Raw genomic sequence first — 17,653 nt, 5'->3', positions numbered from 1 at the left:
ATAATTGTATTAGTTTTGCCAAATATCAAAATGAATCTGCCATATTTAAACACAACAAATATGTTTGGAAGGAGGGTATTCCCTCAAAAGTCATAACTCTAAAAATGGACATATAGTGCCATATTATATGGTTAAGAGCACAGGCTTTCAATTTCTTTTTACAAATGGCAAGGAAAAAAAGAGGCTCAACCTAAAGATTAAAAGAGACTTGAGACATATTAACCAAATGCCATTTTCTGACACAGACCTTGTTTAGATCATATTTCAAATAGCTTACTGTGGAAAAAAATTATGAGACAATTGGGGAAATATGAACATGGACTGCACATTTGATACTAAGAAATGATTGTTGTGGGTATTGTTATTTTTCTATAAAGAGTCCATTCCTTTTGAAAATATATATTGAAATATTAACAAATGAAAAGATGAAATTCTTATGTGCGTTGAATAGGGGCTGGGTAGGGTATGGATGAAACAAGATTGGCTATGAATTAGTAATTATTGAGTCTGGATGAGGAACACTTGGTGATTCATAATACTACATTATCTACTTTATTTTGTGTGAACATTTTTTATTAATAATAAAGACTAGGGCTCCCCTGGTGGCTCAGTGGTAAAGAATCCACCTGCCAATGCAGGAGACATAGGTTCAATCTCTGGTCCAGGAAGATCCCATATGCCATGGAGCAACTGAGCCCATGTGCCACAACTATTCAGCCTGTGCTCTCAAGCCCAGGAGCCATGATTACTGAAGCCTGTATGCCCTAGAGCCTATGTATTGCAAGAAGAGAAGCCAGTGCAAAGAGAAGCCAGCATATCTTAACTAGAGAGTAGTCCATGCAGCAAGGAAGACCCAGCACAGGCAAAAATAAATAAAATTTCAAAAATAATAATAAAAACTAAAAGAATAGAGCATGAAGGTGAAGTCAGATCTTCATGAATGTAAACCTTGGCTCCTTTTCCTAGCTATGTTATCTCCTTACAGAATTAACCTCTCTGAGCCTAAATGTCATCATCTGTAAAGTGATGATAATGTGAAGATTGAATGAAATAACATATGTAAAGAACTTAGCATGGAGCCTGACACATAGTAAGAAGTCAATAAATAGTAGATCTTATTATAGCCCAATTGTCCAGTTTTCTGGGGCTTCCCTGGTAGCTCAGATGGTAAAGAATCTGCCTGCAATGCAGGATACCCTGGCTCTATTCCGGAGTTGGGAAGATCCCCTGAAGAAGGATAGACTACCAACTCCAGTATTCCTGGGCTTCCCTAGTGGCTCAGCTGGTAAAGAATCTGCCTGCAATGCAGGATACCCTGGTTCTATTCCGGAGTTGGGAAGATCCCCTGAAGAAGGATAGACTACCAACTCCAGTATTCCTGGGCTTCCCTAGTGGCTCAGCTGGTAAAGAATCTGCCTGCAATGCAGGAGACCTGGGTTCGATCCCTGGGTTTGGAAGATCTCCTGGAGAAGGGAAAGGCTACCCACTTCAGTATTCTAGCCTGGAGAATTCCATGGACTATACAGTTCATGGGGTCAAAAAGAGTCAGACACGACTTTTTCTGAACCTATAACTGCAGATACTACAAGAGTTTATGCCCTAAGAAGTTCTTACCACTAAAGTAGAATAGTTTTGTAATGCACAAATATCTACTGCTGTATTCTCCATGGGAAGCATGTCTGGGAAAGACAGGCTGTGGTAGTAGCAGCATAGATGGAAATAATGGCGAAGAATCTGAGAAGCAGTCCTAAGAAATAAGGAATGTCTTGCTTTTCAGCTTTGAGTTTTTAATAGCATCCTTGAGAACACGTAATATCTGATATTTTGAATTTGCTTCCCCTTTTCCCTCCCCCACACCCCCAGGACACCAGCTCATAATGAATGCTGACTAAACAATTCTCCATGGAGCACTTCAGGATACAGAGGGGAGAAAGCCTCATTGTGCCACTGAAGTAGAAATACAGGTCCACTGCTGACATGGTCCTTAGGCCTGGCATAGGACTAGAAAATTCTTGAATAATACTTTAATTCTTTTAACAAGTATTTACCAAATGCTTACTATATGTCAGGACTCTGTCAGACACTTAAAATACATTATCTCAATATCTAATAAAACCCCATTTTAGATATGAGTAGAATGATATTTGGAGAGGTTATGTGGCTTTCCCAGGGTTACACAGCCAGTCAGTGGCAAAGTTGTTACTCTGAATGCAGAGCTATCAGACTCAGAAACCATGTTCCCTTAATGACCTTGACTATAGTAACCATTCCATTATATATATGTATACCAAAAGTTCATGTTTGTATCTCTTAAATACATAACATTTTTATTTAAAAAATAATAAAGAAGCCATGTCCTTTACTTCTAAGTCTTCGCTCTAATTTCATACCAATTATTATCAGAATGGGGAGTAGGAACAAGAGGGTCCTAAATAATATTTTTCTCTGAGCTTTATTAATATCTTGAAGATCTCTTCCCAGGATGGTTTATTTGTATCACTAAAGCTGTGATGTGCAAATAGAAAGGCAGCCTTAGATGCATGGTATTACATTGGTTTCCATATTGTTTTCTTGAACTTGTGGTGGATTCATGTTGATATATGGCAAAACCAATACAATATTGTAAAGTTAAAAAATAAAAAAATAAAAATAAAAACAAAAAAATAAAATAAAACAACTAAAAAAAAAAAAAAGATACACAGAATTAAAGCCTTGTTTCGCTGTCAGGTCATCAGTGCTTCCTAAGGTCAAGAATACTGGAATGGGTGGCCTTTCCTTTCTCCAGCAGATCTTCCCAATCCAGCAATCGAACCGGGGTCTCCTGTACTTCAGGTGGATTCTTTACCAACTGAGCTATCAGGGAAGCCCAGAAAGCCAGGAGGCTATGATAGCTAACAAGATATACTTTTACCTTTAAAAATAACCTATGGTGAGGGCAGGCACCATGCAGGTAGATAGCTGGGGTAAAAGACATTGGCCCATTGGGATGGAGGAGCCAGCCATGAGAGCTCTGATCCAGAGCCAAATTCCTAATCCATAAAACGATTTAGAAAACAAAGCAGACTTCAGTCCTAGAGGGAAAACATGACTAAGTTTGCAGAGGAAAGGTACAAAGTAGGACTTGGAGAGAAGGATGGAGGTGAAAAATAATCTACAGGTGTACTACTTATGGGCTTCCAAGGTGGCACTAGTGGTAAAGAACCTGCCTGCCGATGCAGGAGACATAAGAGACATGGGTTCCATCCCTGGGTGGGGAAGATCCCTTGGAGGAGGGCAGGACAACCCACTCCAGTGTTCTTGCCTGGAGACTCCCCATGGACAGAAGAGCCTGGTGGGCTACAGTCCTTAGGGTCACAAGGAGTTGGACACAACTGAAGCAACTTAGCAAGCCACTTAGCACAAGCTACCTATATTCTAGGTAGTGACTTAGAATATGAGGAAGGTATGAAGCAGGAAAGGAGCCCTGCTGACAGTGCTGGGGGTGGCGGGCATGGCAGCTCTGAGAATGTGCATCTTAGATCTCTAAAACTGCTGGGATACTGACCAGGTTGCTGCTATACTCTGAAATGATCACTGCATTTGCATCAAAGTCACACTTCCTATGGGCAGCTCCTAGTCAGTGAATGGGCCCAGCAGGGACACTAGATAGGCCTGTTCATGGAAGACACTAGACTACTTTTTATTTTTTTAAGTTACAAGGCAGTTTAATATCAGCTCCAAGTTGTTACTAGATCCAACTTGAAGGAAAACATGTTAAAAATTTAATATAAAATAGTTTCATATGTCTTCCTTTGTGGCTTAGCTGGTAAAGAATACATCTTCAGTGCAGGAGACCTGGGTTCGATCCCTGGGTTGGGAAGATCCCCTGAGAAGGGAAAGGCTACTCACTCCAGTATTCTGGCCTGGAGAATTCCATGGATAGTTCATGGAGTTACAAAGAGTCGGACATGACTGAGAGACTTTCACTTCATATTTCTTCTAACATTTAAAATACAAACAAAATATCGCACAGTGTAAATGATTATCAAATAGTTGCTTGTACTCCCTTTTTTTCCAAATTGAAGTATAATTGATTCACATCACTGTGCTAGTTTCAGGTGTACACCATAGATTCAGTATTTTTTTTTTCAGCTTGTATTCCATTATAGGTTATTACAAGAAAATGGCCACAATTCCCTGTGCTATACAGTACATACTTGTTTTTTCTCTATTTCATCTATGGTAGTTTGTCTCTGTTAATCTTATACTCTAATTTATCCCTCCTCAGTTTCTTTCACCTTTGGTAATCATGAGTTGATTTTCTATGTCTCAGACAATTTCCACTTGGTATGTAGATTAATTTGTGTTATTTTTCAGTTTCCACATATAGGTGATATCATACAGTATTTGTCTTTCTCTGTCCTATTTGACTAAGCATAATGTTCTCTATGTCCATCCATGTTGTTACAATGGCAATATTTCATTCTTTTTTAAGGCTGAGTGATAATCTGCTCTATCTATATAGCACATCCTCCCTTAATCCAGTCATATGTTGATGATCACTTGGGTTGTTTCCATGTCTTGGCTATAATAAATAGTGCTGCTGTGAACACTAAGTGAACTGTGAACTTCCAGATGATCAAGCTGGATTTAGAAAAGGCAGAGGAACCAGAGATCAAATTGAAAACATCCGTGGATCACTGAAAAAGCAAGAGAGTTCCAGAAAAACATCTACTTCTGCTTTATTGAATATGCCAAAGCCTTAAACTGTGTGGATCACAATAAACTATGGAAAATTCTTAAAGAGATGGGACTACCAGACCACCTGACCTGCCTCCTGAAAAATCTGTATGCAGGTCAGGAAGCAACAGTTAGAACTGGACATGGAACAACAGACAGGTTCCAAAAAGGAAAAAGAGTATGTCAAGGCTGTATATTGTCACCCTGCTCATTTAACTTATATGCAGAGTACATCATGAGAAATGTTGGGCTGGATGAAGCACAAGCTGGAATAAAGATTGCCAAGAGAAATATCAATATCCTCAGATATGCAGATGACACCACACTTATTGCAGAAAGTGAATAAGAACTAAAGAGCCTCTTGATGAAAGTGAAACAGGAGAGTGAAAAAGTTGGCTTAAAACTCAACATTCAGAAAACGAAGATCATGGCATCTGGTCCCATTATTTCATTTCAAGTAGATGGGGAAACAGTGGAAACAGTGACAGACTTTATTTCTTGGGGCTCCAAAACCACTGCAGATGGTGATTGCAGCCATGAAATTAAAAGACATTTGCTCCTTGGAAGAAAAGTTATGACTAACCTAGACAGCATATTAAAAAGCAGAGACATTATTTTGCCAACAAAGGTCCATCTAGTCAAAGTTATGGTTTTTCCAGTACTCATGTATGGATGTGAGAGTTGGACTATAAAGAAAGCTGAGCACTGAAGAATTGATGCTTTTGAACTGTGGTGTTGGAGAAGACTCTTGAGAGTCCCTTGGACAGCAAGACGATCCAAATGGTCCATCCTAAAGGAAATCAGCCCTGAATATTCATTGGAAAGACTGATGCTGAAGTTGAAACTCCAATACTTTGGCCACCTGATGCAAAGAACTGACTCATTTGAAAAGACCCTGATGCTGGGAAAGATTGAGGGCAGGAGGAGGAGGGGACAACAGAGGATGAGATGGTTGGATGTCATTACCCACTTAATGGACATGAGTCTGAGCAAACTCCGGGAGTTGGTGATGGACAGGGAGTCCCGGCATGCTGCAGTCCATGGGGTCGCAAAGAGTCGGATATGACTGAGCAACTGAACTGAACTCAACTGGTGAACATTGGCATGCGTGTTATCTTTGCTGGGTCAAATGGTAGCTCTATTTTTTAGTTTGGGGTAACCTACATACTCTTTTCCATGACACTGAACTCCTTTGGCTGCTGACTTTGTCTTAAGGACTCCATGATTGTGATGCTAAACTTTCCTTAGAACTACACCCAGGCTAAGACATGTACCTCTGACTTCCTTCTTTCCTCCCTCCCTTCCTTCTCTCTCCTTCATTCAGGGTCAGACTTGCCTTTCATTGCAGTACGTACTGGTGGCTCTCTCAGGCTTTCCTGTCTCCCTTCCCATTTTTCTTTATCACCAGAGTTGCCCCTAATAAATTTCTTGTGCTGTTAATTCTGTCTTTTTATCTCCTTCTTGATGGACCTGGACCAACACAAGGGATCATCTACATGTGTGATTTAAGGGACCTCAACTTAAAGGATAGAAAGTTGTAGTGACAAAGGTTTCATTGGACATTTAAACCAGTGGTTTTCATATTTTCTTGCATGAAGAATGTAGACTTATTGGGTAAGCTTCAAGGGCCAGGCACAGTGCTGCTGCTGCTGCTGCTGTTAAGTCACTTCAGTTGTGTCCAACTCTGTGCAACCCCATAGACAGCAGCCCACCAGGCTCCACCATCCCTGGGATTCTCCAGGCAAGAACACTGGAGTAGGTTGCCATTTCCTTCTCCAATGCATGAAACTGAAAAGTGAAAGTGAAGTTGCTCAGTCGTGTCCGACTCTTAGCGACCCCATGGACTGCAGCCTACCAGGCTCCTCCGTCCTTAGGATTTTCCAGGCAAGAGTACTGGAGTGGGGTGCCATTGCCTTCTCCGAGGCATGGTGCTAGCCTTTAGGAATACAGTAACAAACAAGATACTCTTACAAAATTTATCAGGAAAGACAGCAGAGATTAGGCAAATAATTGAGAAAATATTTTTTTGCTTTTTTTTTTTTTTTGTAAAAAGCAAGTGATACAGTAATATAGTCCAAATCCCTTACCATGGCTTATAATTTTTCATGACCTACCTCCTACCTCTCTTTCCATCCTCTTTTCTTACCATATCTATATTGTACTCTTCACCAGAAAGCATGAAATGCATGCAGGTCTCAGAACTCTCCATCTTCTTACCTCTAGGCCTTTGCCCAAGCTACCTTTTACCCACCAGCCTTACTTAGACCATATCCACTCACTAGGCTTATTAGCTCAGTCTTCCCTGAGCAACTGAAGGTGTTCCTCCTCTATTCTCCAATAGCACCTTCCACCCTTATCACTGATTTCTTTATATGCAAGTGAGTGTAAAACTACTGAAATGGAAAATTATGTCAGGCACAAGAAATATGCATTCCTTCTTACCAAATCAGTTGGCTCATATTTAAGAATTGATATCTAAACTTTTTATGCTCAAGCCAGACTTCTGTTTTGTTCCAGACTGTTAACTGCCTACTCAATATGTGTTCTCCCCAGACTCTTCACAATTAATGTGCCTAGCTAAAAATATCCATGTTTCCTAGTGTTCTGCAAACAGAGGTGAACAATGAGATACAAGCAGAAATTATTGGGTAGAGCTTCTGGGAAGCCCTTTTTGCCTTTGACCTCCCTTCTACCCACTCTCTGGTATTTGACCGTGATCCTTAAAGTTCCAACAGACATCTGGGGACCATAAGGGAAAAGTCAAGAGAATTACAAACAGCCCTGACATTCTTGAGCTGGTAAACTAACACCAGCAACTGCCTACCTTTGGACTTCTCATTACATGAGACAAATAAACCCTCATGTGTTTCAACCACTGTGATCAATTTTTTTTTTTTTTACACTCACAGGTTATTGTAATGCTGAATTGATCCATCTCAACAAGTTCTGTTCTCATCTCCTTGGCTGTATCCATGCTTGAAATGTCTCCTTTCCTCCTCACCATCTTTTCCTCTAAATCTCTACTTATCCAATCTTATTCCTCATTGAAGACTCAGTTCAAACAACAGCCACTTTAGGGGATCTTATTTTATCCCCTCCAATCTAGATGTGCTATTTCACTCTTTTGATATATCTCTATTTCAGTTCATCTGGACCTCTTTTGTGGGGAATATATATGTATGTGTGTATATATGTGTGTGTGTGTATGCATATGTGCGTATATGTGTGTATATATATATATATACACACATATACGCACACACAATTCTGTGTGATATGTATTCATGCTCATATTTGTATTATACATTTCTTTGAATTTTCTGCAATAAATAACAGAAACACATAGTAGACATTTAGTAAATCTTTGTTGAATTAAATATAAATTTGTAGTAAGAACATAACTTCTTACACAAATACATATAGACACACACACTTAACCACTGGCTATAGTAATTTTTGGAATGAGGTTTTGACAAAATACAAGCAACACAATAGATAAAATATGCCTTCAAATGACATATTCTTTCATTGATTTTGAAAAATGAAATTATTTGCATGAAATGGGAGATACACTTCTATTTAACTTTATATGGAGCATTCTTGCATTTCAACTCTTATTTATTGAATATCTCCACTATGAAGTCAGTACTATGAACAGGGGGATATTTAGATGAATTTGGGTTTGAGCTGAAAATATGATGACCAGAGCTGAAATATGCAGACTATGAAAAGCCCAGGTGAATGTGATAAGATCCTGAACTATGCTAAAGGCAGGGATAATGGGAAGGAGAAAACCGGCAGCATTTGACCCAGACTCCAGGTGGCGCTGATGGTAAAGAACCCATCTCGCAATGAAGGAGGCCTGGTTTTGATCGCTGGGTCAGGAAGATTTCCTGGAGAAGGAGATGGCAACTCACTCCAGTATCCTTGCCTGGAAAATCCCATGGACAGAGGAGCCTGGCGGGCTACAGTCCATGGGATTGCAAAGAGTCAGACACAACTGAGGACACATGAATGCAAGTCCTGATAACAAGTCAATAAATACTATTTAAAGATGTACCTGACCGCCCCTGGCCTCGTACTCACAGAAAAATAGTCAATACTCACTGAAAACTAGTCAATTTATACTCAATCTATACTCAATACTCACAGAAAACTAGTCAATCTATACTCAATCAATACTCACCATACTCAGAGAAAACTAGTCAATCTAATCACACTAGGACCACAGACTTGTCTAACTCAGTGAAACTAAGCCAAGCCCGTGGGGCAACCCAAGAAGGGCTGGTCATGATGGAGAGATCTGACAGAATGTGATCCACTGGAGAAGGGAATGGCAAACCACTTCAGTATTCTTGCCTTGAAAACCCCATGAAAAGTATGAAAAGGCAAAATGATAGGATACTGAAAGAGGAACTCCCAAGGTCAGTAGGTGCCCAGTATGCTACCGGAGATAAGTGGAGAAATAACTCCAGAAAGAATGAAGGGATGAAGCCAAAGCAAAAAGAATACCCAGCTTTGGATGTGACTAGTGATAGAAGCAAGGTCCGATGCTGTAAAGAGCAATATTGCATAGGAACCTGGAATGTCAGGTCCATGAATCAAGGCAAATTGGAAGTGGTCAAATAAGAGATGGCAAGAGTGAATGTCGACATTCTAGGAATCTGCGAACTAAAATGGACTGGAATGGGTGAATTTAACTCAGATGACCATTATATCTACTACCGCGGGCAGGAATCCCTTAGAAGAAATGGAGTAGCAATCATGGTCAACAAAAGAGTCCGAAATGCAGTACTTGGACGCAATCTCAAAAATGACAGAATGATCTCTGTTTGTTTCCAAGGCAATCCATTCAATATCACAGTAATCCAAGTCTATGCCCCAACCAGTAACGCTGAAGAAGCTGAAGTTGAACCGTTCTATGAAGACCTACAAGACCTTTTAGAACTAACACCCAAAAAAGATGTCATTTTCATTATAGGGGACTGGAATGGAAAAGTAGGAAGACAAGAAATAACTGGTGTAACAGGCAAATTTGGCCTTGGAATACGAAATGAAGCAGGGCAAAGACTAATAGAGTTTTGCCAAGAAAATGCACTGGTCATAGCAAACACCCTCTTCCAACAATACAAGAGAAGACTCTACACATGGACATCACCAGATGGTCAACACCGAAATCAGATTGATTATATTTTTTGCAGCCTAAGATGGAGAAGCTCTATACAGTCAGCAAAAACAAGACTGGGAGCTGACTGTGGCTCAGATTATGAACTCCTTATTGCCAAATTCGGACTTAAATTGAAGAAAGTAGGGAAAACCACTAGATGACTCAGGTATGACCTAACAAATCCCTTATGATTATACAGTGGAAGTGAGAAATAGATTTAAGGGACTAGATCTGATAGATAGAGTGCCTGATGAACTATGGAATGAGGTTCGTGACATTGTACAGGAGACAGGGATCAAGACCATCCCCATGGAAAAGAAATGCAAAAAAAACAAAATGGCTGTCTGAGGAGGCCTTACAAATAGCTGTGAAAAGAAGAAGTGAAAAGCAAAGGAGAAAAAGAAAGATATAAGCATCTGGATGCAGAGTTCCCAAGAATAGCAAGAAGAGATAAGAAAGCCTTCCTCGGCGACCAATGCAAAGAAAGAGACAGAATGGGAAAGACTAGAGATTGCTTCAAGAAAATTAGAGATACCAAGGGAAAATTTCATGCAAAGATGGGTGAGATAAAGGACAGAAATGGTATGGACCTAACAGAAGCAGAAGATATTAAGAAGAGTGGCAAGAATACACAGAAGAACTACACAAAAAAGATCTTCATGACCCAGATAATCACGATGCTGTGATCACTGACCTAGAGCCAGACATCCTGTAATGTGAAGTCAAGTGGGCCTTAGAAAGCATCACTATGAACAAAGCTAGTGGAGGTGATGGAATTCCAGTTGAACTATTTCAAATCCTGAAAGATGCTGCTGTGAAAGTGCTGCACTCAATATGCCAGCAAATTTGGAAAACTCAGCAGTGGCCTCAGGACTGGAAAAGGTCAGTTTTCATTCCAATCCCAAAGAAAGGCAATGCCAAAGAATGCTCAAACTACCGCACAATTGCACTCATCTCACACGCTAGTAAAGTAATGCTCACAACTCTCCAAGCCAGGCTTCAGCAATACGTGAACCGTGAACTTCCTGATCTTCAAGCTAGTTTTAGAAAAGGCAGAGGAACCAGAGATCAAATTTCTAACATCCACTGGATCATGGAAAAAGCAAGAGAGTTCCAGAAAAGCATCTATTTCTGCTTTAGTGACTATGCCAAAGCCTTTGACTGTGTGGATCACAATAAACTGTGGAAAATTCTGAAAGAGATGGGTATACCAGACCACCTGACCTGCCTCTTGAGAAATCTGTATGCAGGTCAGGAAGCAACAGTTAGAACTGGACATGGAACAACAGACTGGTTCCAAATAGGAAAAGGAGTACGTCAAGGCTGTATTTTGTCACCCTGCTTATTTAACTTATATGCAGAGTACATCATGAGAAATGCTGGACTGGAAGAAACACAAGCTGGAATCAAGATTGCTGGGAGAAATGTCAATAACCTCAGATTTGCAGATGACACCACCCTTATGGCAGAGGTGAAGAGGATCTAAAGAGCCTCTTGATGAAAGTGAAAGAGGAGAGTGAAAAAGTTGGCTTAAAGCTCAACATTCAGAAAACGAAGATCATGGCATCCGGTCCCATCACTTCATGGGAAATAAATGGGGAAACAGTGGAAACAGTGTCAGACTTTATTTTTTGGGGCTCCAAAATCACTGCAGATGGTGACTGCAGCCATGAAATTAAAAGACGCTTACTCCTTGGAAGGAAAGTTATGGCCAACCTAGATAGAATATTCAAAACAGGGACATTACTTTGCCAACAAAGGTCCATCTAATCAAGGCTATGGTTTTTCCTGTGGTCATGTATGGTTGTGAGAGTGGACTGTGAAGAAGGCTGAGCGCTAAAGAATTGATGCTTTTGAACTGTGGTGTTGGAGAAGACTCTTGAGAGTCCCATGGACTGAAGATCCAACCAGTCCATTCTGAAGGAGATCAGCCCTGGGATTTCTTTGGAAGGAATGATGCTAAAGCTGAAACTCCTGTACTTTGGCCACCTCATGCGAAGAGTTGACTCATTGGAAAAGACCCTGATGCTGGGAGGGATTGGGAGCAGGAGGAGAAGGGGATGACAGAGGATGAGATGGCTGGATGGCATCGCTGACTCAATGGACGTGAGTCTGAGTGAACTCCGGGAGTTGGTGATGGACAGGGAGGCCTGGCGTGCTGCGATTAATGGGGACTCAAAGGGTAGGACACGACTGAGCGACTGAACTGAACTGAACTGAAAGTTGTACCATCCATGCTCATACCAGCTATTGTGATTTTCTTGAATATTATGTGCCCCTAAATGAGGTAGACAAGTAGGGAGATGGAGTTTACTCAAACTCATGTCCACTGAGTCGGTAATGCCATTGAACCATCTCATCCTCTGTTGTCCCATTCTCCTCGCATCTTCAATCTTTCCCAACATCAGGGTCTTTTCAATTGAATCAGTTCTTCCAATCAGGTGACCAAAGTATTGGAGTTTCAGCTTCTACATCAGTCCTTCCAATGAAAACTCAGGACTGATCTCTTTTAAGATGACCTGGTTGGATCTTCTTGCTGTTCAAGGGACTCTCAAGAGTCTTCTGCAACACCAAAGTTCAAAAGCATCGATTCTTTGGTCCTCAGCTTTCTTTATAGTCCAACTCTCACATCCATACATAACTAGTGGAAAAACCATAGCCTTGACCAGATGCACGTTTGCTGGCAAAGTAATGTCTCTGCTTTTTAATATTCTGTCTAGGTTGGTCATAACTTTTCTTCCAAGGAGCAAACATCTTTTAATTTCATGGCTGCAGTCATCATTTGCAGTGATTTTTGGAGCCCCCCCAAAATAAAGTCTACCACGGTTTCCACTGTTTCCCCATCTATTTGCCATGAAGTGATGGGACCAGATGCCATGATCTTAGTTTGCTGAATGTTGAGCTTTACGCTAACTTTTTCACTCTCTTCTTTCACTTTCATCAAAAGGCTCTTTAGTTTTTCACTTTCTGCCACAAGGGTGGTGTCATCTGCATATCTAAGGTTATTGATATTTCTCCCGGGAATCTTGATTCCAGCTGGTGCTTCATCCAGCCCACCGTTTCTTATGATGTACACTGCTTATAAGTTAAATGAGCAGGATGACAACATACAGCCTTGATGTACTCCTTTTCCTTTTTGGAACCAGTCTGTGTTTGATGTCCCTTTCTAACTGTCACCTCCTGACCGGCATACAGATTTCTCAAGAGGTAGGTCAGGTGGTCAGTATTCCCATCTCTTGAAGAATTTTCCCAGTTTATTGTGATCCACACAGTCAAAGGCTTTGGTATAGCAAATAAAGCAGAAATAGATGTTTTTCTTGGAAACCTCTTGCTATTTTGATGATCCAGTGCATGTTGGCAATTTGATCTCTGGTTCCTCTGCCTTTTCTAAAACCAACTTGAACATCCGGAAGTTCATGGTTCACGTACTGTTGAAGCCTGGCTTGGGGAATTTTGAGCATTACTTTACCAGCATGTGAGATGAGTACAATTGTGCAGTAGTTTGAACATTCTTTGGCATTGCTTTTCTTAGGGACTGGAAAGAAACCTGACCTTTTCCAGTCCTGTGGCCACTGCTGAGTTTTCCATATTTGTTGGCATATTGAGTGTTGCACTTTCATGGCATTATCTTTCAGGATTTGAAATAGCTCAACTGGAATTCCATCACCTCCACTTGCTTTGTTCGTAGTGATACTTCCTAAGGCCCACTTGACTTCACATTCCAGGATATCTGGCTCTAGGTGAGTGAGCACAGCATCATGATTATCTGCATTGTGAAGATTTTTTGGTATAGTTTTGTGTATTTTTGCCACCTCCTCTTAATATCTTCAACTTCTGTTAGGTCCATACCATTTCTTTCCTTTATTGAGTCCATCTTTGCATGAAATGTTCCCTTGGTATCTTTAATTTTCTTGAAGAGATCTCTAATCTTTCCCACTCTATTGTTTTCCTCTGTTTCTTTGCCCTGATCTCTGAGGAAGCCTTTCTTATCTCTCCTTACTATTCTTTGCAACTCTGCATTCAAATGGGTATATCTTTCCTTTTCTCCTTTGCTTTTCACTTCTCTTCTTTTCACAACTATTTGTAAGGCCTCCTCAGACAGCCATTTTGCTTTTTTGAATTTATTTTCTTTGGGGATTGTCTTGATGCCTGTCTCCTGTACAATGTCATGAACCTCCATCCATAGTTCATCAGGCATTCTGTTTATCAGATCTAGTCCCTTAAATCTACTTCTCACTTCCACTGTATAATCACAAGGGATTTGATTTAGGTCAGACCTGAATGGTCTAATGGTTTCCCCTACTTTCTTCAATCTAAGTCTACATTTGGCCATAAGGTGTTCATGATCTGAGCAACAGTCAGCTCCCAGTCTTGTTTTTGCTGACTTTATAGTTTCTCCATCTTTGACTGCAAAGAATATAATTAATCTGATTTCAGTGTTGACCATCTGGTGAAGTCCATGTGTAGAGTCTTCTCTTGTGTTGTTGGAAGAGGGTGTTTGCTGTGATCAGTGTGTTCTCTTGGCAAAACTCTATTAGCCTTTGTCCTGCTTCATTTTGTACTCCAGGGCCAAATTTGCCTGTTACTCCAGGTATTTCTTGACTTCCTACTTTTGCATTCCAGTCCCCTATAATGAAAAGGACATCTTTTTTGGGTGTTAGTTCTAAAAGGTCTTGTAGGTCTTCATAGAACCATTCAACTTCAGCTTCTTCAGCATTACTGGTTGGGACATAGGCTTGGATTACTGTGATATTGAATGGTTTGCCTTGGAAATGAACAGAGAACCTTCTGTTGTTTTTGAGATTGCATCCAAGTACTGCATTTTGGACTCTTTTGTTGACTGTGATGGCTACTCCATTTCTTCTAAGGGATTCTTGCCCATAGTAGTAAATATAATGGTCATCTGAGTTAAATTCACCCATTCTGGTCCATTTTAGTTTGCTGATTGCTAAAATGTGGACATTCACTCTTGCCATCTCCTGTTTGACTGCTTCCCATTTGCCTTGATTCATGGACCTAACATTCCAGGTTCCTATGCAATATTGCTCTTTACAGCATCAGACCTTGCTTCCATCACTGGTCACATCCACAACTGGGTTTTGTTTTTTCTTTGGCTCCATCTCTTCACTCTTTCTGGAGTTAGTTCTGCACTGATTTCCGGTAGCATATTGGGCACCTACCAACTGGCAAGTTCATCTTTCAGTGTCCTATCTTTTTACCTTTTCATACTGTTCATGGGGTACTCAAGGCAAGAATACTGAAGTGATTTGCCATTCCCTTCTCCAGTGAACCACATTTTGTCCACGGTATTGTTAATCACAATATTGTTAATCAGCTATCAGTTCAGTTCAGTCACTCAGTCATGTCTGGCTCTTTGCGACCCCATGGACTGCAGGATTCCAGGCTTCCCTGTCCATCACCAACTCTTGGAGCTTGCTCAAACTCATGTCCATTAAGTTGATGATGCCACCCAACCATCTCATCCTCTGTTATCCCCTTCTACTCCCACCTTCAATCTTTCCCAGCATCAGGGTCTTTTCAAATGAATCAGTTCTTCGCACTGATTGGCCAAAGTATTGGAATTTCAGCCTCAATATGAATCCTTCCAATGAATATTCAGGACTGATTTCATTTAGGTTGGACAATTTGGATCTCCTTGCTGTCCAAGGGACTCTCAAGAGTCTTCTCCAACACCACAGTTCAAAAGCATCAATTCTTCAGTGCTCAGCTTTCTTTATAGTCCAACTCTCACATCCATACATGACTACTGAAAAACCATAGTTTTGATTAGATGGACCTTTGTTGGCAAAGTAATGTCTCTGCTTTTTAATATGCTGTCTAAGTTGGTCATAGCTTTTTTTCCAAGGAGAAAGCCTCTACCACAAAACAAAATAAAAAGTTTAAAGTTTGGGGAAAAATGACTTCTGTTTGTCACGTTCCTTGTCTGCAACATGTAGAACTATTGATCATGGCTTTATCAAAACACACTCCCTCTTTGTTTTCCTGATTTTCTTTGTTCTTCTTTTATCTCCCTAAAAAAGTTTTTTTTTTTTTTTCAGTTTTATTTACTGATTTCTCTTCCCTCCAACTGCCCTTTCAGTTTTTTAAGATACTGTTCTTTTCTCTCTCTTTTCATTTTATTAAATCTCCAAAAATTATTAGCACTGTATCTCTTTGAATGTATAATTTCTATGACAGTCTACTCTTGCCTCTCAAACTTCATTAAGATGTATTTCAACCTCTTTTGTTATCTTTAATGTCTTAACCTCTTTCAGACTTTTTTTCGTGTATTTGTCTTTCTTTGTGCTTCTTACTGGATGATGTAATTTGACCTGTTTTCCAGTTCACAAATTCTCTTTGGCTCTCTGTTTAACCCATCATAGGAGTTTTTATTTTGTGCTTAAAATATATTTTTTATTTCTCAGTATTCCATTTGTTTTTTTAATCTTCTGTTCAGTTTCCATAGTTTATTTCTCAACCATCTTTAACTTTCTTTTAACATATTCAAAATCTGATAATTTTTATAACTTCAATCTTTGTAAGTCTTTTCTGCAGACTTCCACTCATATTGGCTTGTTTCTTTGTAGGTTTAGTGATTTTTTTTTTTCTTGTGAGCTCATGCTCTTTGGAATTTTATCTGTAGGAATTCTTTTGAGGCTATTTTAAAATTCTTCCAGAGAAGATTTTTATTTACCATTGTAATGTACCCAGAGGCACCATCAACCAAGGACTGCTATAAACTAATGTTTCTGTTTGGTGGTTTTGATGACAGAAACAGTATTCTGCTCCCCAAAGTGCTTGAGCATGGGCATGTAATTAGGAATACTCAGGAGAAATAAACTCTACAACCATGCCCCATCCCCACCCCCATTCCCTAGGTTAGGTAAGTATCTTTTTATAGAGAAGTGGATATTTTCTGGGTCACTCACTCAGAGTGACCCTTAGTGGATTTCAGCTTTATGACATGGTGTCCTCTCAGCTCCATTACCTTGCTTGGGTCTCAGACTTTATCTCCTGTCTTTGGTCCTACTACATAGTGCTTAGATACCAACTCAAAGCCACCAGGGGTAAGTAGATACTCCCAAGACAAGCTCTGGCTTGATTACCTCTAGAAAACTTGACATAACTACAGCTCAGTTTCACTTTAAAAACAACACTCAAAATATTTTTTCCAGCTTCTTAAGTCAGCTTCCCTTTCCCCGCATTGTGCTTGCCCTGTCAGGCACCATTGTAAGTAGGCATTCTTTACTGGGAGGGATTTCTCTACACATTTATCCTATTGCCAGAAACAGAGTTTGTTTTCTTATCTAACAATATTCTCTCTGGGTAGTCTCATTCTCTCTTTAGACTATATTCTTTCTCTGAAGAAAGATGAAAGTGAAGTCGCTCAGTCATGTCCAACTCTTTGCGACCCCATGGACTGTAGCCTACCAGGCTTCTCCGTCCATGGAATTTTCCAGGCAAGATTACTGTAATGGGTTGCCATTTCCTTCTCCAAGGGGATCTTCCTGACCCAGGGGTCGAACCTGGGTCCCCCGCATTATAGGCAGATGCTTTACTGTCTGAGCCACCAGGGAAAGCTATTCTCTCTCTGGGTGACTCTCAAATCTATATTCTTGCCTTTTCCCTGAGCTTCGGTTATGACTAACAACTGCTTGATGTATAGCTCCATATGAATCACCTAGTTTATGGTCTCCTCCACCCTTCAATGGAGAAGGCAATGGCAACCCACTCCAGTACTCTTGCCTGGAAAATCCCATGAATGGA

Source organism: Bubalus bubalis, chromosome X, assembly GCF_019923935.1.
Source record: "Bubalus bubalis isolate 160015118507 breed Murrah chromosome X, NDDB_SH_1, whole genome shotgun sequence".
In the NCBI taxonomy this organism is placed as follows: domain Eukaryota; kingdom Metazoa; phylum Chordata; class Mammalia; order Artiodactyla; family Bovidae; genus Bubalus; species Bubalus bubalis.
Note: the sequence above shows the minus strand (reverse complement) of the source record.